The 25,629-nt window shown below is 36.9% G+C and overlaps 1 protein-coding gene across 1 annotated transcript in view; it reads right to left on the reverse strand.

Annotated features, from left to right (window-relative positions):
• The window catches only part of TENM2 (teneurin transmembrane protein 2), a 3,459,878-nt gene that overhangs the window by 1,600,705 nt on the left and 1,833,544 nt on the right, over positions 1-25,629 (reverse strand). The window contains 1 exon segment of the mRNA XM_021076712.1: positions 12,618-12,687. The gene's annotated coding sequence lies outside the window, so the exon portion shown is untranslated.

Genomic DNA, 25,629 nt, shown 5'->3' on the forward strand with positions numbered 1-25,629 from the left:
TAGAATCTCTACATATTCACCAACTTTTAATTTTTTCATACCTAGCCATTTTGGTTTTTTATGGAGGCTTCATTACATAGGCATGATTGATCAAATCATTGGCCATTGGTACCTGATTCACCTCCAGCCCATCTCCCACCCCTGGAGGTCAGGAGACAGGACTAAAGGTTCCTGCCCTCCAGTCATATTGTCAGATCTCCTGGCAACAAGTCCTCATCCTTAAGTGTTTCAAAAGTCACCATTAACATATCAAAAGATATTTTTTGTCTCTCCTTTAGATAAACCTGAGGTTTTTAGGACATCTTCACCAGAAATGCTGATGAAGAGCAAATATCGATTTCTTGCTATAAATCACAATAATACAGAAAACAACCTGGAGACTAAGATAAGAGCCAGATACCCCTTCCCACACCTTTATTACAGCCTATAAGACTCTGCACAGAGGAACCAGCTAGCCTGTTTCCCAACACCAAACCAATGGAAATTGTAAGAAAATGAATTAATGTCTTAAACTACTAAGTTCATGGTAATTTGTTACACAGTAGAGGAAAACTCATAAAATACAACCTCATTTTCTTTTTTAAAAGTGCTAATCACAGTCAACTAAATTGACAGTATGTCAAATATATGGGGCACAACCTATATTCTGAAAATCACAGCTATATCTTAAAAACCATCTTTTTCATATGTCAAAATATTTATCACTAGAAGTTCATTCTTTTGAACTAAAGAGTTTGTCATACAAAAACTCTCTTAAACATTAAAAGCCATTATCAGCCACTGATATTCTTACTTGTCAATGTATATTGTTCTTTTCTAAACATTTCTTGCATGTAAGCTATATACCAAGTATATTGTACTTGGCATTGGTTCACAGTGGTGAACAAAATGTCTATGAATGCAAATTCCATAGAACTCAAAGTCTAAGGGTTGGAGAGGAACAGAGAAAATAAAACCGAATATATAATTATAGTCAATATTTATTAAGAACTATTTCAAAAATTTAACATTTTATTTGGGAGGCTGATCATATGACAAAGAGGAACATTATATAGTTCATAACTTGAAGGCCTATAATATCTAATGGGAAATATAACATTTGTAAATAAATAAGTATTCCATGATAATTATATACTTGGTATTAAGAGAACAAAAAATTTAGTGTAGAGGAACAAACTCTACTAAGGAACTCAAGGCTGGCTGCAGAAGGGAGGTGACTTCTTAGGCAGAACCTAGGAGTGAGAGGGCTCTACAGGACAGCTTCAGGTGTAAAGAACTCTCCATGCCCCCTGTGATACTTTTTTAGGTCTTGCTGAAGAATGTGGGCTTTGAGGTAATTCAAACTATTGAAGTGTTTTTTGTTTGTTTGTTTGTTTTAAACAGGATTGTACCATAAAGTTTTATTCCCGAAACAAACTGAATATGTAAAATTAACATTACCAGCACAAACAGAATACAAGTCAATGACAAGTGGGATAAGTTCTAGGGAGAGATGAAGGATCAGTCCTGATCCTTGGGTTACTTTCTAAGGTAGACTTGAGGTAGAAAAATTAAGCAAACCAATGGATTGAAATGATAATCATTACTTAAGCAGAGAAGTCCAAGCAGGGCTTTATATATCTTCCAAAAGGTTGTCCTAAATCAAGCACTGCACTCAACTTTATAAATCACGCTCTTCTGGAACCCAGTCAGGATGGTCCCACTACTGTTAAAAGATTAACACGCTGGAGTTCCCATCATGGCTCAACAGTTAACGAACCCGACTAGCATCCATGAGGATTCAGGTTCAATCCCTAGCCTTGCTCAGTAGGTAAAAGATCTGGCATTGACGTGAGCTATGGTGTAGGTGGCAGACTCAGATGGGAGCCCAAGTTGCTGCGGCTCTGGCATAGGCTAGCAGCTATAGATCCGATTGGGCCCCTAGTCTGGGAACCTCCATATGCCGTGAGTGTGGCACTAAAAAGACCAAAAAAATAAAAATAAAAAAAATAAAGAGTAACACCCTTTTCATTTACTCTCTCTCCTATTTGTAACATGGCAAATGCTGGGAAATGAATAACCAGAGGAAATAAGTCAAAATAAATATCACACAGTTTATGCTGTGTCTGTTTATAGGGGTTTGTTTCTTAGTTCCCTTTTTAGAGCCTATTTATGCTTGTTTTAGACACAATTCTAAGACGCTGTCTTGTTTTCTTTCCTAACCCAAGGAAAGTGAGAAGTACCAAGTTGTGCCTTTCACATAATGCTACTGTTGGGTTTTCAAAGGCTTTGCATTTTATTCTACAAGGAGAAATTTTAGAAATATATTTAATGCAGGGGGAAATTATCCTTATCTATGCTCCAGAGAAAAATTATTAAAAGAGAAAATCCAATGTTTATTCTAGAATAATTTAATTTCCAACATATAGGAAAATACTAATGAGTTGTTTTGTATTTGGCCTAGAATGCTGTTATCTGGTGGTACTCTGCTCCTTTGAGACAGAATATAGGGTGGAAATTCTAAATATGATCACCTGCCAAAATGATAATATTTGATGATACCAATATATATTTATCCAGTTTTAATAATGTTAAGAGGGGTTTCTGTTGCTATCCTATTGAATTTTTTTTTTAAAGAAGGACTATTTTGTTTAGAGGTGGGAAGAATCACTGTGTAAATAATTCACATCATAAAAATAGCCCTGTTGAAAGCTTAACTGAGGCTGTTTCTCCTCTGCAGACCAAAAGCAATTCTGAAAGAAGAACAGCTCTAGATGCTTATTGGTTCCAAGTAGAATGATTGCTAACATTCAAACATGTTAGAAAGCAGAGACAGCTGAATTAAACCTGTTACATCCCAATGTTCAGAATTTTGACCTCCACCAAGAGATGTGTGGCTAAGCCTGAAATTCTTTTAAAATAATTCCCTGTTGCTCATGGCCTCAGGATCATGATTCATTTGATTTTTTTAAGTAGATTTTCACTATTAAGAAATGCAAATATTGACTATGAAAAAATGAAAAGCATTAATATCGTTTAAATTTGCACAGTGTTCTGGCCATACAAAATTAATCATTCAGACCATCTTGCTCTTTCCCACCATATTATTTTCATAATAAAATGTTAAAATTTTTATATCTTATTTTGAATCCAAATAATTGTAGGCTCTGTAAAAATAGTCTCGCAATGATTTTTCTTAAGTCTTTAAATGTAAGTTAATGGATCAAGGCAAAACAGGTTAAGTCTGGTCCCAAATATTTAATTATAACTCAGTGTAACTTTATTTAAATGAAAGAAAATATAAGGGCTTTAGCTCATTATATCTAATATAAGTGTCTTAGTCATTAAATTATTTACAACAATTCTTCATTCAATCAAGATTTACTAAGCACCCAAAGCTTAGATGAAAATAACAAGCAAAACAAAAATATGTGGGAAAGGAATCCTGAGAACTACTGTCATATTATAGGGGCAGTAGGTATCTTTCCAAGGCAGTCTACACCTGGTTTCTATATTATTTGGAAACCAATGGGTAATTTGTGAATTATTTACCATGTTGAACATCAAATAGGATTATTTATTTCACTTTGTTTATGATTGCTTTGGTGTACTTTTTTTGCTTTAAAGCATTTCTGACAAATGTAATTTTTTCTCCCTTTGGAAAATTTAGATGACTTAAGTTGTCCCCCTTGGCCATGTGACTTTGCACTCTTCCAGCTAAAGAGATGCACCATATTCCCTTATCCAAGCAATAGCTCCAGCCCTAGGATTTGCTTTAGAAAACAGGAGGAGATAGAAATGGCAGTGTGCCAGAACCAAGCCTGAGGTCTAAGAGGCTCCTTTGTTCTGTTTGCCCTCGTAGGGTTCTGCCTTCTCCACAAGACGATCCCCTTCGCCTCTGTTCTTAAGAGAAGCTGAATCGACCCATGAAGCAGAACCAGCACTGCTGAGCCAGCCTAGCCAAACCTAGAACAGCCAGTGTCCAACCTACAGAGTTATGGGTCAACTAAATCCTTAATATTACATGCCACTGAGGCTTATGTTTGTTTGATTTGCAGTTTAATGTAGAAAAGCTGATCAATACAGTTCCAGATTAGGGTATTGAAATTAATTTTTACTTTTTAAAATGACATTTTTTTTTTTTTTTCAAATCACTGCCTCTAACCATATTCTCAATGTATTCTTTCCATTATCCCATTACTTATCAGGCATCTTGGGCAAATTCTACAACTGTCCTCTTCAGTCATGTATTAAAAACAAACATATAGTACAATAGTGATCCCATTATAAAGTCAGATATGTAGACCAATGTAATATAATAGAGAACCCAGTAATAAACTCTCACATAAATGATCAAATGATTTTTAACAAAGGTACTGAGACCACTCAGTAGAGAAAGGACAGCCTCTCTCTCTCTCTCTCTTTTTTTTTTTACAAGTAATGTTGGGAAAGTAGATATCCACATACAAAAGAATAAAATTGACCCTTGCTTTATACCAGATACAAATATTAACTCCAAATGGATCAAAGACTTGAATGTAAGAGCAAAATTATACATCTCTTAAAGAAGACATGAGGGTTAAACTGCATGACATTGACTTTGGTAAAGATTTCTTAGATAAAGCACCAAAAACATAGGCAACAAAAGCAAAAGTTACACAAATCATACTTCATTACATTTAAAGCCTTTGTGTATAAAGGACTATCAACGAAGTGAAGAGGCAACCCACGGAATGGGAGAAATTGTTGCCAAATCATGTATGTGATAAAGCATTAGTATCCACAATATATATATAGAACTCAGAACAACAAAAACAGTATTTTAAAAAAATGAGCAAAGGACTTTAATAGACATGTCTTCAAAGAAGATATACAAGTGGCTAATAAACACATGAAAAGATGACCAACATCAATTATTAGGGAAATGAAAAGCAAAACTACAGTGAGATACTACCTTAGACCCACCAGAATGACCGCTGTTAAACAACAACAACAACAACAACAACAACAGAAAACAAGTGTTGGGGAGAAGAAATTAAATATCTGAACATATGTTTATAGCAACATTATTCACAACAGCCAAAATGTGGAAGCAAAGCATCCATTGATAGATGAATAGACAAACAAAATGTGGCTCACACACACAATGGAGTATTATTTGAGAGGAAGGTAATTCTGAAACATCAAAGAATTACAGGATGGAGGTACCTTGATGACATTGTGCTAAGTGAAATATATCAGTCATCAGGGAGAAATGATTCCACCTACATGAAATACCTGGAGTAATCAAATTCATAGGGACAGAAAGCAGAGTGGTGGCTGCCAGGGACTGGGATGAGAATATGGGGAGTTAGTATTTAATGAGTACAAAGATTCAGGTACTTTGTATCTTGTTCCAGCTTGGTCTGGTCTGATTGCTGCCAGGGGCCTCTGCTGGTATTTGGTGTCCATGTGTGGTGTGCTCTCCCAGGATTGCTCTGTCAGCTTGGCTTGGTCCCACTGCAGCCCTGGAGCAAGACTGCTGATTCTGTAACTCAGCAAGTTTCCACAAAGGGAGTGAGACGCCAACTGCTCTTTAACATTGCCTGTAATTTACTTTAAAATATTTCAGTATAGACAGTGGGATATAATGGCCTGGGCTTGGAATTCACTCTAGAAACACTGGTTTACATTTTATTCTCTCTGATCAGAAATGCATAGCCCAGTGAAGGCTGGCTGGCATCTGAAGATTTCAATCTGTGATTTACCGATAGCTAAGATAAGTATTTTAAATATTCCTCTATATATCTTCACTAGAGGTTGTTTTAAAATAATTTTTCATTTATGACAAGAGTGAAGTTTAACTATGGGAGTGGTTCAGAGGTTTGTCCTTGCATAAACAGAGTAAAAGAGAAAGAACATGGCCACTCTCACAGCCTAACACATTTAGAGAAGTATCTTTTTCCATGACACCCTACATTCTCTCCTGCCCTTCCCCCATTTCAAACTTATTGAAGGATTCTGTTACTTGATCATGCTATTGGAATATTGTTGGAAACTTTCATGTAGCCACTTGTCAAAGTACCTAACAGCCAGAGTGAGAATTCCCCAAGCTTATGGTAAGAGGAACAATGACTATTTTTGTTTGCCTGCTAATTAACTTTGCATGAATTGCAAAAATTTGTTCCAGGAATATAGTAGGTGCTCAGTCACGTTTGTTGAACAAAAGGACTGTGGAGGAACCTAAGAAACCTACTATTTTTTATTTGCAAAAGAGGGTATGAGGCTGGGCTGGGAATTGAGCAATCAGGAAAATTTAGAGTGAAATCTAGTACAAAGGGAAAGTTGACTATGGATAGCTAGTGAGCTGAATAAGTAGACAGGTAATTGAACCACTTCATTGTTGCTTATGTCAGTTTGTTAACGGTTAAAGAGTTCACCTACCATTCTCTTTGCATTCTTGACCTCTTCTTGGAGTTGGGAATAATGCACCCTCTTGTAACATATTCCAGGGGACACCAAGTTAAGTATCTCCCTTGAGCCCAATTACACCCTCTTCCAAAAAGGAACCCTGCTACTCTCATGAAGTCATGGACTCTCAGAGGAATAGCAGCTGTAGCAGCAGCTGTAATACTGAATAGAACCTTAAGTAAATAGCCTAGAAGGCCAGCGAACAATGAATTATAATAAACCAACTATAATTAGTAATAAAGGCCTTAAAATAACTGTACTCATGAGATAGTATTGGTCATATCCTAGCTGTGCTCTGGAAATAATAGAATCATTTTTTTCACGAGTATAACCACAATGGTAATTAAAAGCTGATTTAGGATCAAAGGCAACCTCAAGGTTATAAATGTAAGTAGCTGGCTCTGAAAGTGTAAGTATCTTGTTCATTTCACATCTTTACCTTTAAAAATAAAATGGTAAGGGGCTTTTGGAGCCTGCTTAAAACAACAAAATAACCTGACCCCCTTGCTGTACAGTGGGAAAATAAAAAAAAATAAATAAATAAAAAACAACTGAGTAAATCAGGTGAAGAAAAAGTGAAGCAAATCACTCGATTTTTTTTTTTTTTTTTTTTGCCTAAGATATTTGGGGGAGAGAGGACATAAGGCAGCCTGAGTCAGGAAAATATCTGTTTACACTGTATTTTCTACCTGAATAGGGAATGTTTTAATTGTTAATCTTGAAGCCAAGCAGGACCCTGTAAGGCTCCTTGGCACTGGCACAGGCCTTTCTGTGTCCCCTATTTCTTCCCTTTAGGAAATAAGCTTCAGCCTCCCTGACCTTTCCTGAGTTCCAAAGGGCAGGACCAAACAGGTGCTAATCAAGGAAAGGAGGGGATGAAGAGACAAGGCAGGAACAGTCAAGAAACAATAGTGCAGCCTTGGGGCAGGGTCCTGGCTCCTCCTGAAGGGATACATAGAACAGTATTTTTGAGCTCTTCTGCTGAACTAAATCCCCCAACAAATGAAAACCAGACAGGAGGACAACCAGAACCAGTCCTGGGGCCACTAAACACCAACTATGAAGAAGAACGAAAGCTTGCATCTGCCCTGATCTAATCTGTTGCCCTATTTTCCATTCCCAAACTATAAAGCCTCTTTCTATTCCCAAACTATAACTCATCTCTCCCAAGGAAGAGTACAGTCTTTAGGGCATTTGCCTGTTGTGGCCTCCTTTCCCTGGCAAAACAGTGAAGCTGTTTTTTTCCTCCTTCGCCGAAAACTCTGTCTCCAGGTTTCTATTTGGCACCAGCGGACAGAGGCTGAGTTTTGACAACAATCTCCATGGTGTCAGATGTAGGAGAAACTTGGACGTCATGATGAATAATGTCAGCAAAAGGAGTCGGACGATGTTAAGCAGAAGAGGTGAGATTTGGTTAGGCCGAGAAGATGTCTACCTGTTTCTGTGTGATACAAATATCTATGGTCACGGTTCTCTCACTGTTTCATTATCTGTCACTGTTGTAGATTTAAAATGTATTTACTTGATGAAACCATCCCCTCTAGATACAAGCACAAAACCATAGCAGTGAGAAGGCATCAAAATCATTAAAGTCAATGTTAATAAAAAATTATGGCATATTAGATTAACAAGAAGTTTCTGGTGTAATTTCAGGTAGCTGGTACTGGAAAGTGAGCAAACCAAAGACTTGTCCTCATGGAGGCCATAGTCCAGTGTGAGAGACAAGTATTAATGTACATGACAAAGGACACAGACCCTTGTACATGACAAAGATGCTAAGGACACAGACCCATGCACATGACAAAGATGCTAAGGACACAGACCCATGCACATGACAAAGATGCTAAGGACACAGACCCATGTACATGACAAAGATGCTAAGGACACAGACCCATGCACATGACAAAGATGCTAAGGACACAGACCCATGTACATGACAAAGATGCTAAGGACACAGACCCATGCACATGACAAAGATGCTAAGGACACAGACCCATGTACATGACAAAGATGCTAAGGACACAGACCCATGCACATGACAAAGATGCTAAGGACACAGACCCATGTACATGACAAAGATGCTAAGGACACAGACCCATGCACATGACAAAGATGCTAAGGACTATGAAGAGAAGTCCAGGGAGCCAGGAAAAGATAGGGCAGAAGAATTAGCCTAGTCAGGGAAAGATGGAGAAGTAGTCAGAGCTGTGACAAATCCCTGAAGGAGACCCCTGTGTGGAGATACGAAGGATGATGGCCACTAAGTGAAGGGGCCGTAAGCTGTTGGAAGAGGACAGGGCATGGGGGTGGAGGAGCTGAGTGATTTGTGCCTGTGCAAAAATGCCCCATGGTTAAAGGTGAGGTGATGTAAGTGGGACTTACAAAAAGCCACTTTTTCCCATAAGAAAGATGTTCTGAAAATATGCTGGTTCTGCTAATTAGGCAAGACAGCAAATCTATGACAGAAACATTTCCTCTCTTCTCTTCCATGCCACTGGCATGTTTTACTCTGTGGAGACACTGCCCCAGAATCTTTCTCCAGGAACCAATCCAGGAAGTCACCAAGGCAAGCAGCAACATATTTGTTAGCTGTGCCACAGAGGGAAGGAAACAAGTCTTTCTTAATCTGTATGTTCCCAGGGTGTAAGTTCCTTTCACATAGTAAGTCCTCAGTAAACACTGAGTAACTCAAGGCACAAAGGAAAATCATGAACTATGATGGTGACAAGATAATAAAGCTATGATGTATTCATTTGTTAGAAAATATTACAGGGCACCCACCAACTGCTACTCACTTTTTTTCTGGTTCCAGAGGATAGAGTTACAATCAAGAGAGAAAAAGTCTTTAATGTTGTGGAGGACACATGTTAACAGGGTCAAAAGAGATCATAATAGTGAGATTAAATCAATAAACAAAAAATAGGAGATGTGATAAATGCTATAAAAATAATCAATGGAGAGATGACAAAATAACATATGTTGGTCAACAAAGCCCTGTCTTATTAAGTAATATTTGGGCTGAGACATGAAGGATGAGAACCAGAGCCCTGTGTTGAAGCATAGACAAAGAGATGTCAGACACAAAAATCTCCGGTTGAAGAAAGGCTGGGATATTCCAGGAGAAAGCAGCAGCTCTGGATGCCTGGAGAGTGGTGAATGAGCAGGACAGAGGTATATCAGGGGCTTGGAGAGGGAAGCAACAGCAAAATTATGCCAGGCTGTTTAGGTCCAAGGGCAGAGGTAAGATTGTCTTCTGCTTGTGGCCACCTGATTCTTGACACTAGGTTATCCAATGTCATGGTCTGACCTGGATCTCTTATTTCTGACCTTGGCTTTTTGACCTCTCCCTTTCTTACCCTGAGAAGTGTACTCTTCTGGCTTCTGACCTAATCTTTTCTCATTAGCAGACACTAATGAGCACTTCAGTCAAAGCAGAAAGAAGACCTTGTCACACTTCTACTTCCCTTGGAACTTTCATGCTGCCAGGTCTCACTTCCAAAACAAGAAAAATCGGGATCAAAATATATTTACAGACTTGCCATCACACAAATAAAAGTTTGACTTTGGATATTTCTTACTAATGCAGCAAAAGCCCATAGCATTTGAGTCAAACAAATGTGTACCTTTTTTTTCACTGTATCCTCCATAGAGTTATTGGAATAGTATGAGTAGCTAACATATTTAAAATATCTATTGTATCCCGGACCCTGCTACATTTACCATCCATTTCCTGATTCAACTATGATAACAAGTTCAAAAGATGGGTTCTAGTATAATTCCCACTTCACAGCTTGGGAAACTGTAACTTGATGCTGCTAAAGAGCTGGGCAGAGTTTGACAGAAAAAATGGTTAAGACAGAATTCATCTCAAGCCTGTATTGTTCTAAAACCCTCACCTTTAGCCACTAGCTAGAGAGTCATCCAGGAGAGAAGAAAGTGAAACATGTATTCCCCTATGCCATATACCATGCTTTTTCTTTTGTTTAAAAAAGATTTAATTCATGACATAATACAAAAGTAGGATGCTTTAAGGAAAAAAATGTTTCTTGTATGAGCTGGAAGCAATTATTATTATACCAGTTTAACCAGATAAAAGGATTTAAAATATTAGTAACAACATTAATTTTCCCCACAGATTATTTTGAAAGGGACATAATGTCAAACAGTAAGCCAGCTATTCAAATTATAAATCGCTAATTTTTAAGACAAGTGACTAAAACCCAGTTACACCTTAATTCATCCAACTGAATTTTAGTGTCATGGCCGACTCTTCTCACTCCTGAGTGAATTATCTTTCTTTCTTTCTCTCAACATGATGGAAAAAAACATGTATTTCCAAACAAGATGTTTTAAAATTTGCAGAATATTGGAAATTCTGCTTCAAGGCTAGAAAACTCAGTTTCTTTAATAATTCAAACCTGTCTTCCTAGGTGGGCTTCACAATTGCAATGAAAAGTTAGGAAGCCTGAGACTGCCTTCTTTCCCCAGGAAGGAAACTCTTAGCATACCGATCAGAACATTTTCTTCTTTGTCTTTAATGGATCAATAATACTGAGGCTGCCAAAGTATCTATCCAACAGAGGACTCAATTTCAGAATTCACCCAAGAAATGTCTTCAAACACAGCAACTAATATTATCTGCAGCTCATCAATTTCTTAGCCCCTCTGACCGTAGCTTACATGTATCTAATACCAAGATTATTCCGAGATTTTTACATTATAGCAATTTCCCTTGGGATTATATTTCAGTAAATAAAATGCTCTTTGGGAACTATTTAACTTTCCTCAGCTTTTTCTTTTTCCTAAAACCATCTCCCCAAGCCCCTCAGACTTGTCGTTTTTAAGAGCTGAAGTATCAGCTTTAACATAAAGTCTATTCTCTATAGGTATGAAAAAGCAAAACCAAAGTAAAAGAAATGAAAAGAAAAAAAAAAAACCCTGAAAATCTCTAGAAAACACACATATATACATATACACAAACAACTCATCTTGTGCAAAAACCAAAAAGACCATTGAAACTCCACCAAAAAATACACCATTGTCTCATGTTGAAGGTTCAAAAGTCTGACATTCCCATGTGTTTTCTGAAAAGTAAAATGAATGACAATAAACAATGATAAATTCCTTTCAGATGTAGGATTCTTTACAGTTTTCAGAGTGCTGCTACATATGTTATCTCATTGCCTTTTAAAAACCTTTCAACAAATCTAATGCAATGTGCAATTTGCCCCGGTATTAGATTATGTTTCTATTTTATGAAAGAAAAGTGTAAATAAGGTTAGATGTGCAGAAAAGCAAAACAAACCACTTACTAAATAGAGAAAAGGCCTCCATGAAGACCAAAGTTGAGCTTTGAGAAAGCACATAATTAACGATGGCTTGGAACTTGTCCAAAATCTCATTCACCAACTGGCTAACACATAGACTGAAGCACACTGGGTGACAGGAGGAACTCTCAGGGTGAGAACCACCAGCTCTCAGACAGTCAGCCTCATTAGAACACACCAAGTGTCCCTCCAATGCAGACATTCTTTCTCCAGAGCAAAGGTGGAATATATGTACAGTAAAGGAAAAGGGCCCAGAATCATGTGTTCATTTAACAGAATAGCCAAGTTAAGATGGTTGCTTAGTTGGAAAATAAGTTCATATCAGTGAAAAATGTGAACATATATAATCTAAACTTGATGGAGTCATATTTGGTGGACTTTATGATATACAGGGACATCAATATAATTTTTTCAAAGTTTCTGTTATCATTAGTTCATTCAATAATTTAAATAACTATTTTGAAACACCTACATGTCAGGCATGGGGGTTTTGAAAAATGACTGAGGCACCATCTTTATCAGCAAGACATTCCTGGCATAGAGATGAGATCAAGGAGTAGGAGAATTATGATAAGTGGTAAATTGAGAGATTAACAAGGGCCCTGTATAACTAATTGAGCCTGGGAGTCCGGAGGAGCAGCTTTTGTTTTGTTTTATTTCTTTGATAATCACATTCCTTCCTCCCCCACGTATGTGAGCAACAAGAAAGGTTTGCATCCTAAGAATAAGGAAAACACCAAATGAGGCTACTGCTGATTTGCATATTCACCTAGGAACAAGGATTCATAGACACTTTGATTGGGCAACACAGTAGCAATGCTTTTGGTTTATGACACACGTGCTGTCATTCCAGGGGATTACCTTGAGAAGAGCTTCAACAGGGGCTGCTCTCAAAACACCGCACAGAGCCGTCTGGATGTCTTCGTTGAATCTGGAAGACAAGAAAAGCACCAGTTAAAGCTATCAGCTTATGACACAAAGGTAGCGCTGAGAATAAGTGATAGGAAATATCCACACCAAAAAGATCTGCCCACGGAACACAGAGAATGCCAAGGACAGAGGTGGATTAGGGGTTTATCTCAGAAGTGACAGGTTTCTGCATTTCAGAAGCATCATGCTGGAGAGGGTGATGGAAGAGCTTTGTATGAATAAAACTGAGATCCCCATTCACTGGGAAATCTTGGGTTTCTTTTTTGATCTAAACTCAGTTTGGAAATCCTAGATTAACCTGATAGAGCCAGTTTTTCTTCAGTGTCAGTTGCTGCTTCCATGAGGATTTGAACAGATTCTGAAATGCAATGCTTGTCACTATAACCATTAACAAACATGATGTAGAAAGTAAAGAATGTTTCTTTTAAAAAAGGTAAACTAAAATTAGAAACAAAACAAAGCACATCTCTAGCTTTTGGTAGTTTTGCTTTCCTCCCAAAGGTCACACAAACTATTTACTTGTCCTTCTGTTGAGTGACTGTATACATTTCATCATTTATAGACAGATAATCAGAAAGTCATTATTTGTCTTAGGTTTAGACTTAATTCAATTCAGTGCAAAGGAATGCAATGGAACAAGCATTATAAAAGCTGCAAAACAGGACACCTATTTTCTATCACTATCCCATGAGAATACATTTATATTGGGTTCATTCTTGCATGAGCATCTTGGTGAATTGACAACAAACAAGAGTAACATGCCGGTGAAGCTCCCTTAATGTTGGAAGCACAACTTAAAAACAATGGCAAGAACAAAATTACTTTTGGACCCTCTCTAAGCATAAGCATCTGAATGAAGGTGACAAGACAACACTTAGGAATGTGCACAAGTGTAGAGAAACACGATGATGAGATTGGGTTTTTACATTACTTTGGGACTTTCCTCTGAGTTCTGATAGGCAATCAGTTGAAAACTGTCAATTGTAATAACTGGAAAACACTTAGCAAAATCTGATACTGGAGTTATAAAATGTTTCTCACCACATTAGAATTTCTGGAACTATAGTCATAAGATAAACACAGTGGAAATGTAAATGTGGATATTTTGGCCTCTGTTTGTTTACAAGGCACTAATTGCTCATTTTTAATGTCTGCCTTAAAGAGCTGCATTTCCTGGGCCTAGTTTTTCAGAAAGGGACCTAACACTCTCTGCTCAAAACTGTTTTGATGGCATGATAGTTTTCTTTGCCTTTGAAAAGAAAATAACAATAATTAAGCACTTAAAGCATCCATAAATGAGGTTAATTTTTTTTTCTGTTTTTTTTTTTTTTTTAAATCAACAGGCTCTTTGTAAACAGGACATAATTATTATAACTAGTTTCATTATAATTATCAACCTCTCAGGACAAATTTTATACTCTTGATGTTCAATGTGCACAGAATTCCTTTAGTCTTAACTATAGAGAAAAAATCACTGGACACCCAGAGTTTACCAAATGCTACTGTAAAGAAATAAACCCATTAGAATGACAGGTTTCATTTACCAGAAGATATTAAAACCCTGTCAATGTGATTTCTATCAAGAAGGTTTTCACTGAAATAATAAAAAATGAATGAAGGAAATCAAATGTAGTCATCTACTTAAATATTCATTTTACAATCTTTAGGGAGGTGTTTATTATACTTTGAACACCTGGCCTTTAGTGGCACGTTGTCTGGTTTTAAGCTTGTTATCATGCCACAGCAAATTCTAAGAGGGCTGTAAATTAAGCCCATTATTATAAAAGAGCTAAAATAACAAAGCGCCTTCCTTCTCAATCCAGGAATGATCTAAGGAAACTGATTTCAAGAAAAAAAAACAAAAAAAAAAAAACAAAAAACTGAAAGTCCTTGGGCCCAGGCTTAAGGGAAACAAGTGAAGTTATGGTACAAATTTTAAAGAAGCCATCACTCAGAGGTTCTGAGATTCTGCACTTGCATCATACACACAGGAAGTATCTCCTTAAATTTTGTACCCTGGGTACCTCATTCACTTCACCCAGGTCCTGGCCCTAAGTCCTCTGGCACTTATGATAATGGTGTTTAATTTTAAAGTTTTATTTTTAAACATGAAAACAATTAAAAAATATGGTTCATGTATTTTAAGTAAATTTTAAGATTATCTGCTCCCCACAATTGCAATTTAACTAAGAAAACATACTTTTGACATATATAATATGCAGAGATCTACAGCAGGCAGAAGAGGTAAGAAATGAGGCAAGGTGTGAAAAGGAAAAGTTTCCTAACCCCCGCAGGAGGTGCCCTGGACAGAAGCAGTCAGTTGTGCTCAGCAAACAACAAGTGGATTGGAGGAAGGAAAAAAATGTATAAAAGAAAGAAACAGTGTGCATAAAGCATAGAAAATTTAAGAAGACATACGACTGACTGAAACAAAACAAAGAGTAAATGAGTTAAAATGTCTAGGTGGAAGGTAGAAGGAAAATGTTTACAGAAACCAGGATTTCACTCCTTGATTTAAATCTGAATCTTGTCATATGCGGTAGTTTTTTTTTTTTTTTATTTTATTGGAGTATAATTGGCTTACAGTGTGGTATTAGATTCAGGTTACAGCAAAGTGAATCACATATATATATATCCATTCTTTTTCAGATTCTTTTCCCATATAGGTTATTACAGCATATTGAGTAGATTTTCCTGTGCTATACAGTAGTCTTTGTTACTGATCTCTTTTATATATAATAGTGTGTATATATTAATCCTGACCTTCTAATTTATCCCTACCTCCCCCCGATTCCCCTTTGGTAGCTATTACTTTGTTTTTACATACTACTCAGCCATAAAAAAGAGTAAAATAATACCATTTGCAACAGCATGGATATATCTAGGGATTTTCATACTAAGTGAGGTAAATCAGAGAAAGACAAATATCATATGAGATAGTTAATCTGTGGACTCTAATAAAAAATGATACAACAGAACTTAGAGAACAGAAGCAGACTCAAAGGTGAAGCAAACTTTTTGAAGGAAGTTAATTTCTGTGAACTAAGGTCCTCCTCTATCGAGTAAGAATGACAGAAAGAACAGTAAATTAAAATCACAGCCAGAGCAGCCCTATCGAAGCAGCATCCATGTGCCGAGCCCTGTGAACAAATGTTACATCGGTACTATGACAAAGCCCAGGGAGACGGGTATCATTCCTATTTAACCGATTACAGAAATTCTGTGATCACATAATGCATTACATGATACACACATGTACACATGTAGCATAATGATAACATAACACATTAAGTTATACACATGCACGCACACACACACACATATATATAAAGCACTTAGCAAGGCATCAAGTTGTCGAAGCTCAAGAAAGGGCAGCTCTTAGGCTCATTATGGTAAAGTAGAAAGCTATTTACTGAAGGCTATTTTAATATAAGTGAAAGTTTTGGAAAATTTCTTATTTGGATCATCCTGATTATTAGTTTATCTTTTGCCAGACATTCTCCAATTCTTAGAAAAAGCAGCAGCAAAAGAGGAGTCAGTAAGCACTGTCACCCATTTCCCCCAAAACGCATGACTAGAATTGGGGCTTTGGAAGTCCCAGTGAAGTCACTGATACTTATATAAAACAGAACATCATAGGAACGTTAGATACATAGGGGAAGGAGGAGGAAATGGGAGGCTGTGGAATTTCCTAACAATAAAAATGAAATGCTAAGAAGCTTAGTGTGGATAGGAGCTAATGTACTGACAGAGGAAACTTCTGCCGGTGGCAAATCTAAATTCTAGGAACAAGGGTTAGAAAACCAGCTGAGGAATTAACATGGGCCCTGGGATACTCCTGGGCTAGAAAGCCCATCTTTGTCAAAACCAACAGATTTCTTAGGAGATTGTGAATTGACAAATAGGAACGAAGTCCCCCAAGTGCAGTTAGTGGTTATACAACAGATACTTCTGCCTGCAGTTAATAATTTTGTACTGTAGGAGTTTAAGGTTTCATCTGTAAGTATACAGCTAAATATTGCTAGGAAATGTTTTCCCTTCATTCCCCCCCTCCTCAATTTAGCTTTGCTAAACAAAGGAGGATGGTTTGTCTACTCAAGAGAAAAATGTATAGCTAAAAGTTCCATTATTTATACAGAGAGGCCGAGAATACTGAGAACTTTAAAACAAACATAAGACATGGTTTGAAACAGGAAACATTGCAGCTGAGCATTCTCAACTTGCTTCTCCTTCCAGGAAAATGTTGGAGAAAACCTATCACCATTTACTGTACTGGCTCCCATCAGGAAGCAGGATGTCAAAGAAAACTAATTGATTAAAAGGTGTCTTTGTATATTTTTCATTAACAATTGTTTTAAAAACCAAATAGCAACTGAAACAACGTCAGAACAAATTTAAGAGTACTCCATTCTCATTCCCATTACATAGGTGTTATTTTATTAGAAAATTCTAAAGGTAGAGTCTATTCTAAAGAAGAATTTAAACAAATTCTTAATATGTCATGGAGATTAGCCTGTGAAGGGAGTCATTCTTGCAATCGCAACTCCTGGTGCCTCGAGGAAAGTTACAATCCTTACTTGTTCTATGTATGGGATAGGCTTAACTTGGTTTAATAGAACATGTTACACCTGAACCTCAACAACCACAGCTGAGAAGGCAGATGATTGTGAATCTGAAAACAGTAAGAGGACAAAGTCTCAGAAAACCTGAAATCTTTTGATTTAAAGGATCTGGGTGGAGGACACATTAAGGGTATAGACGTACTGGTGGCAAAACTTCCAGCGAGGAAGATACTGTTGACCTTGAAGACACAGATTATTTTGCTTGGGACAAGGAAAGGAGTAGACAGAGATTTGGGATGCATTTAAGAGAATCAATCTCGACTTCGAAATCTCTATAAACTTAGGCCTTTACAATCACCCTAGCTAGTATTTATTGCAGTCTAAATTCTGGTATTGTGTTAAATACCTATAATTAATAAACATATATTTTAATATATTATACATCAAAAGTCTGGGTAATGTATATACGTGGTTTGAAATAAAAATAAAATGAAAACCCAAATGGCTACAGGTGTCATGTAAGAATCAGAACATTACTGTTATCTTTGAAGCTGTCTTCCACAAAAGCAGGCCCAGTCCATAAAAGGGACATACATTTTCTTCTCCAAGCGCTGTAGTCTTTCTTTTCATAGCTTTTATCTTGATTGACCAGATTTTCAAAAGAGAAAACGTACTAAACTATGTGGTATTCTGACTAGAGCTACGGATCCACATTTAAAAAAAAAATGCCCCACCCATATGTCTTTTTTGTGATTTGCATTCATTACACATTGATGAACTATATGTAGTTACATATTATAAAATCCATAAGACAATGAAATGTACACAGTATGTTTAGAAAAATTATGAAATTAAGATATTTTATAAATTGTATTTATTAATATATTAATTATACAAAATTGATTTTTTTCCCATTAAGAATATTACCATTAGCACTGTTATCATTATCTTCCATTAAATATCAGATATTCTGTTATTTAATGTACCAATAAGGGAGGAAAAACACCACCAATTTAACTATCTCATTACCCATCAATACTTAGGTATATCTCTAATTTTAGAGTTGTTAAAATACACACCTTATAAACAATGAAATGCAGTACTTTCTTATGGGAAAATCTAATTGAATACAGTTTATTAGTTTTAAAACCATGATACAATGCTTAAACTTTCTGATAATAAGGTTATTTGAATTCTAATATTAGGTTTTGCAACTGTCACAGCAAGAAAAAGATGCCTCAAAAATATATTTATGGATCTAAATATAAAAGATTGGATCGTTTTTCAATAATAAAACTTTTTAAATCCAATCTACCATTGATGTGAAAAGTTTTACTGTTGTACTTACAAGTTCTCAGAAAGAAGTGCATTTAAAAATTGTTTTAGGAGTTCCTGTCACGGTGCGGTGAAATGAATCTGACTAGGAACCACGGGGTTTCGAGTTCAGTCCCTAGCCTCGATCAGTGGGTTAAGGATCCGGCATTGCTGGGAGCTGTGGCGTAGGTTGCAGACTTGGCTTGGATCTGGCATTGCTGTGGCTCTGGCATAGGCTGGCAGCTGTAGCTCTGGCTTGATGCCTAGCCTGGGAACCTCCATATGTTGTAGTTGCAGCCCTAGAAAAAGTCAAAAAGCCAAAAAAAAAAAAAAAAAAAAAAAAGAAATAAAATTACAAAAACTAAAAAAATTAAAAATTGTTTTATATATCACATCTTCTCAATCCATTCATCTGTCGATGGACATTTAGGTTGTTTCCATGTCTTGGCTATTGTGAATAATACTGCAATGAACATGTGGGTGCATGTATCCTTTTCAAGGAAAATTTTGTCCGGATATATGCCCAAGAGTGAGATTGCTGGGTCATATGGTAGTTCTCTATATAGTTTTCTAAAATATCTCCATACTGTTTTCCATAGTGGTTGTACCAATTTACATTCCCACCAACAGTGCAGGAGGGTTCCCTTTTCTCCACACCCTCTCCAACATTTGTTGTTTGTGGACTTATTAATGATGGCCATTCTGACTGGTATGTAGTGGTACCTCATAGTAGTTTTGATTTGCATTTCTCTAATCAGGGATGTTGAACATTTTTTCATGTGCTTGTTGGCCATCTGTATATCTTCTTTGGAGAAATGTCTGTTCAGGTCTTTTGCCCATTTTTCAATTGGGTTGTTGGCTTTTTTGCTGTTCAGTTGTATAAGTTGGATTAAGAAGATGTGATACACACACACAGACACATACACACACATATACATACAGTGGAATATACTACTTAGCCATAAAAAAGAACAAAATAATGCCATTTGCAGCAATATGGATAGAACTAGAGACCCTCACACTAAGTGAAGTCAGTCAGAAAGAGAAAGACAAATATCGTATGATATCACATATCTGGAATCTAATATATGGCACAAATGACCCTTTCCACAGAAAAGAAAATCATGGACTTGGAGAACAGACTTGTGGTTGCCAAGGGGGAGGAGGAGGGAGTGAGAGTGAACTGGGAATTTGGGGTTAATAGATGTAAACTCTTGCCCTTGGAATGGATAAGCAATAAAATCCTGCTGTATAGCACTGGGAATTATATCTAGTCACCTATGATGGAGCATGATAATATGAGAAAAAAGAATGTATATATGTATGTGTGACTGGGTCACCTTACTGTATAGTAGAAAATTGACAGAACACTGTAAATCAGCTACAATGGAAAAATAAATAAATAAAAGAGCTGAACAAAAAAAAAATATTTTGAATGATTTAAAAATGCACTGAAGATTTATACTTGGAAAATTTTAAAGCAGGTTCAATGATTCTACATCTAAGTGTGTGTGTGTGTGTGTGTGTGTGTGTATGAGAGAGATAGTGAGTGAAAAAAGAGCTCTCTCTCAGACATTTTTCTACTTATAGCTGACATACTCAGGGCTTTCAAAATGGAACAATGAAAGCATTTCTAAGGATTCTTTTTAAAAATATTTTCTTCATAGTACAAAAAGTCACTTTCATGCTCAATGTTAAATGTCATCTTTACTTTGAAAAATTCATTTTGAGTGGGCAACTTATCAGATCTTATCAGATTATAATAGTTTTATCTCGTAATGTGGCTAATACTGTACTAAAAACACAGCCAGGTATGTCACGTTCATTTGTTCCATACTATCAATGTTATTTATTATCTCTGTTTCTTTACAGGCACCTCTTAATGTCACCTACCCATTCTCTGAGAGTTTATCATATAATTCTTATTTTTAATTGTACTCTAACATCACAGCATGTTGAAAGTGACCTAAAAATGACGCTGCAACTGTCAACTGCTCCACAATGTTGAAAGCTTATTATTCTCCAAATGAGTTGCATAAGATACATCACCATCTGATGCATGCAATGAATGTGGATACCACATCAACAGTCATATAAACATTAGCAAAGCACAATTTTTTTCTCATTTTAACATAATTTTTTAAAAAAAGTTCTAATATTGCTTTCTGGCCCTGTATGTCCCTTGGATACCACTGGACCAACATTGGATTTTGAAATGGGTCCTAGAAGTTGCCAACTCCAAAGACTATGGGTGCCAGTTTTACAATGTAAATGGTGAAAAGGGGCTGGAATTTAGGCAAGAAAACACTATATGGATCATCTAAGGAGGCAACTCTTGTTTTTTTTTTTTTTTTGGTTTTCTTTTTTTTTTTTTTGCTTTCTAGGGCCACACCCATGGCATATGGACATTTCCAGGATAGGGGCCGTATAAGAACTACAGCTGCCAGCCTATGCCACAGCCACAGCAATTCGAGATCTGAGTTGCATCTGTGACCTATACCACAGCTCATGGCAACGCCAAATCCTTAACCCACTGAGTGGGGCTAGGGATCGAACCCAAATCCTCACGGATACTAGTTGGATTAATTCCCACTGAGCCATGATGGGAATTCCCAAGCCAACTCTTATACACTTGGTATTCCTAGATCTGAATTTTGCTGAGAAACTGGATAGCCACATATGTATATGAGATATTACATTTGGAAATAAATTATAAGTTTTTATAAAATTCCAGTGGATCAAACCAAAAGTATCTATAGGTGGGATTTATCCATAGGTCTTCTAGTTCATTTTTTGTAATTGTAATTAAAAGAGAATATACAGAAAAACATTAAGGAGCAAAAGATGAAAACAAAACAACCAACAAACCAAAAAAAAAAAAAACCCAAAAACATGAGAAAGAAGAATGAAAAGGAAAATAAGGAGAAGAAATATAATCTGAGGAAAATCCTAAATCAATTATTTTAACATCTTGAAATAAAAGGATTTTTTTCCTATTTTAATTAAAAACATATCTCTCACAAATAAAATTAAGGGGACTTTTTAAGAGGCTACTAGAGAACACTTTTTTTTTTTTTTTTATCTCAGACAGCATTTTATTGAAAGCTGGTCCAAATCATGCAAAACCTTTTCTAAGACTGTCATTGAAGCAGTGATTTAACTGTGCAATAGTAACCACATATTATACAGAATTGGTACCCAAATTCCTCCCGCCTTCCCCTCTTCTTCACTCCAGGATTCATTCTTTCCTTAGTTCCTGGAGTGTCGTCTCTTTCTCTAGCCAGTGGGAAACTTTGACTCTTAAAAGTTATTATTCATACATTGAGTTCTGCCATACAGTTTCTTAAGATGGTTTTTGGAAATTGGTATATTGAATATACATATATATATATTTATAAGATAATCTAATCTACCATTTATGTGAAAAGTTTTACTCTTATACTTGCAAATTCTAGAGAAGAATTTAAACTGAAATTTTTACAAATGACTTAAATTATTTAAAGATAATTAACTACTGTAGTCATACACACTACTATTTTTATAGACCAGATATATAATTGGGTTTCAAATAATGTAGTCTTTTTTGGTGCTAATATTGTAAATTGCTGCTTTATAAAAAGTACCCTTGCCAATAAATAATTTATTCATATTTTAATGTTGTCTTTGCAACACATTCATCACATAACACTTTTTTTTTTTTTGCCAATGTAAATTGGAACATTGCCAACAAGAACGGTTCACAAAACTACGACCTTCCTAAATTTTTTTCCAATGTGATGATGTAAAGAGAGGAACCCAAATAATCTAAACAATGTTTAACACCTTTAGCATCTGTTGGAAAGCAAAAATGAAGACTAATGTTCTCCTAGATAGCTCATTCAATGTTTATCTTGATGACTAGCAAACAAGCAGCCGAACAACCATTGAACTGAATTACAATAAAATATACGTTTTTCAGAGAGAGGAGCACAAAATCAGTTTTCATTTGGCATGCTAAGTATGCTATATTTGAACAGAATGTTACATATTCATTTCATTCATCATTTAAAGGCAGATAATCAGGAAGTCATTACGTGGCCTGCATTGGGCAGCTATTCGATTAGAGCATAATTGAGCACTCTGTAATTCAGCCAAAGCTGACAGGTTGGGAATGCATAATATCCATCCTAGGTTATTTTGAATGTGGGAGAAAGTATGGGGCAAGCAGTATTTGCTGGTTCAAACAGGCCACTAGTATAAAAGGGAAGACTTAAAAAAAAAATAAACCCCTCAAATAATTTACATTTCTTTCCTCGTTTCATTTTTAAAATTGTTCTGTTCAGTTAATTTTGCAAACCAGCAATTTATAAATTTAACTTATTTGGGCAATCATCTTTGGCTTCAAAAGATGTGATGTGACATTGAGGGTCATGCTGGCATCAGACTGGCTGTTCATAGACTCTTAGACATGAAAGTGGTCAATTAAGACCAAAAAAAAAAAAAAAGCCAAAACAAAAAAACCCAATAAATCAATGCCCCCCCCCCAAAAAAAAGCCAGAAAACTTGTTTTAGGGTTTTGTAAGGCAGGGAGATGGGTTTGAAAGTTACAGAGTATGGAAGTGGGTGGTAAAGCAGGGAAAACTGATAACAAGATCTACAGACATTCTTATTACGGTTGTGGTTGGGAAGGGCAGGACATCATAATGAAAATGCCACTACAGCTCCGATTCAACCCCTAGCCTGGGAACCTCCACATGCAGTGAGTGCGGCCCTAAAAAGACAAAAAAAAAAAAAAAAAAAAAAAAAGCCTGGGTATCTATTCCTTGGGCATGTATATCATGACTAATAGATACTGTCATTACACCTACCTCTTTTAGGTACTTCCCATATACAGCAGATATGGCTTTCCAGTAGTCCGTTCACTGTTCCTGCTCCTAACTTTAGACTTCCTGTCCAAAGCCAAGGTGAAGCTTCAATCAGAAGTGAAGTCTATTATATGGCCGTCGAGCATTAGGTTTGGAAATGAAACATATATGGCTGAAGAATGTGTAAACATATACTAATATTTATTATTCTTGTTAACTTTGTAACTAAACTAATGACTTTAAGAGGGAGGAATAGTTTATCATTAGTATTTGTGTTAGTTTTCTAAGGCTGCTGGTGTAACCAAGTACCACACATTGGGTGGGCTAAAACAGACATTTACTCTCTCACAGCTCAGGAGGTCAGAAGTCTGAAATCAAGGTACTGGCGGGGTTAGTTTCTTCTGAGGCCGAATAGGTTCCATGGCTCTCTCCCAGCCTCTGGTGAAGGCAGGCTATCCTTGGTCTTCCTTGCCTCGTTATGACATCCCTCCAATCCCCGCCTAATTCACAGCCTGTTCTCCCTGCAGCCTCATATCTTCACATAGCCATCCTCCTGTAAGGACTCCTCATCTGAGATGGGAGTTCACCCAACTCCTGGAGGACCTTTTCTTAACTCAATTAATTAATCTGCAACATTTCTCTTTCCAACTAAGTTCATCTTCTCAGGGACTGAAAGATAGGCTTTAAACTATTTCTTTGTGGGGATATCATTCAATTTGTAACAGCGTTTTATAGAATTGTTGGCACCTGGTAATAATAAAAAGCAAATGGACCTTGAGTGGGTCCTATCACGGTTTTTAGATGCTCTATGGAAAAGGCACCCTTTCATTGACTACACCTGGGGCAACACACCAGCACCCTTTCATATCACCCATTGCCTTTGCTTGATCAAAACATAGTAAGACACAGGAAATATATAAAAAGAAAAGAAACAAAATTCTTATCAGCACAAAAATAGAGTTATCCAGAGACAGAGTAATAGACCTTATCAACTAAGAAAGAAGGGAACCTCTCTGTTGTTCTTTATTAAAGGACTCCCTCTCCATGCTGTTGATAATATAAGGCATATGAACACACTCAAATAATTCATATCCTTCCAAGAACCCACCAAACCTACAACTACATATACAACAACTCCCTCTGAAAAAACTTAAAAAATACTGGCTCAATGACTCCTACAAATAGGGAGAGGAAAGAAGCCCCATGTGGAACCTGGTAGGAGAGGCTGGAAAACAATGTAGCCATAAATCGTATCCCTGGCTGTGACTCATGATCAAAACCCGGACATTTTCCCGGAGGCGAAAAGGTTTTGAACCCCCCATAGAACACCTCTTTTAAGAACTTCACCTGAGAAAAGAACTTCAAATATCTAGCCTTGAAAACCAACAAGTTTCCACGAGACCAACTGCCTAAAGAGGACGCCAGCACAGACTCACCTGCCTCAGGACCTGGCCCAGAAGTGGCCCAGCAAAAGGCTCCAGGACTTTTTTTTGGAAGATGCTCATTTGCTCATATTAGAGCACTGGCCTGAGACGCAGACATCTCCTTAGACCCATGGTTGGGGCTGCTGGGGCACCCTCAGGCATGGAGACTGGCGGGCACCATCCCCACCCTTGCCCTTGCCTTCTGCTGGGTGGAGAAACATGCGCTCTTGTGAGCTTCACCTCTGAGAGATACGCAATAGCGTTTGGGAGGAACTCGAGTTCTCAGCAAAGAATGAAATCACCTGACAAGGTTGTGGATGGTAAAGAAAATGGGAATAATGAGGCTACAACCTTAAGAACTGCTTGACTGGGAGTGTTCCCTTGTGGGTCAGTGGGTTAAGAATCCCACATTGTCACCGCAGGGCTTTGGGTCCCTGTTGAGGTGCAGGTTCGATCTCTGGCCAGGGAACTCCCATATACTGTGGGTGAAGCAAACAAACAAACAAAAAACCCTACTTGGCCACTATGCCTATGTCTTTCTTCTCTCAGTGGATAGTCTCTGTAGCATAGAATCCATAATAGGATATTAAGATGGAAGTTTCAGCCAAGAAGGGAAGAAAATCAATAACAAATTCCCAAGTGAGATGCTCAATAAAGATGCATAGTTTTCAAAGTAAATTTGTGTGAATCTACATTGTTACCTGTATCAAGGATCTGAAAATGCATGCAGAGGAGGGGTTTTATGACTTGAATTATATTGTTTGTTGTGAGTCCCACTTATACCAATGAGAAGGAATGG

This window comes from Sus scrofa, chromosome 16, assembly GCF_000003025.6.
Source record: "Sus scrofa isolate TJ Tabasco breed Duroc chromosome 16, Sscrofa11.1, whole genome shotgun sequence".
In the NCBI taxonomy this organism is placed as follows: domain Eukaryota; kingdom Metazoa; phylum Chordata; class Mammalia; order Artiodactyla; family Suidae; genus Sus; species Sus scrofa.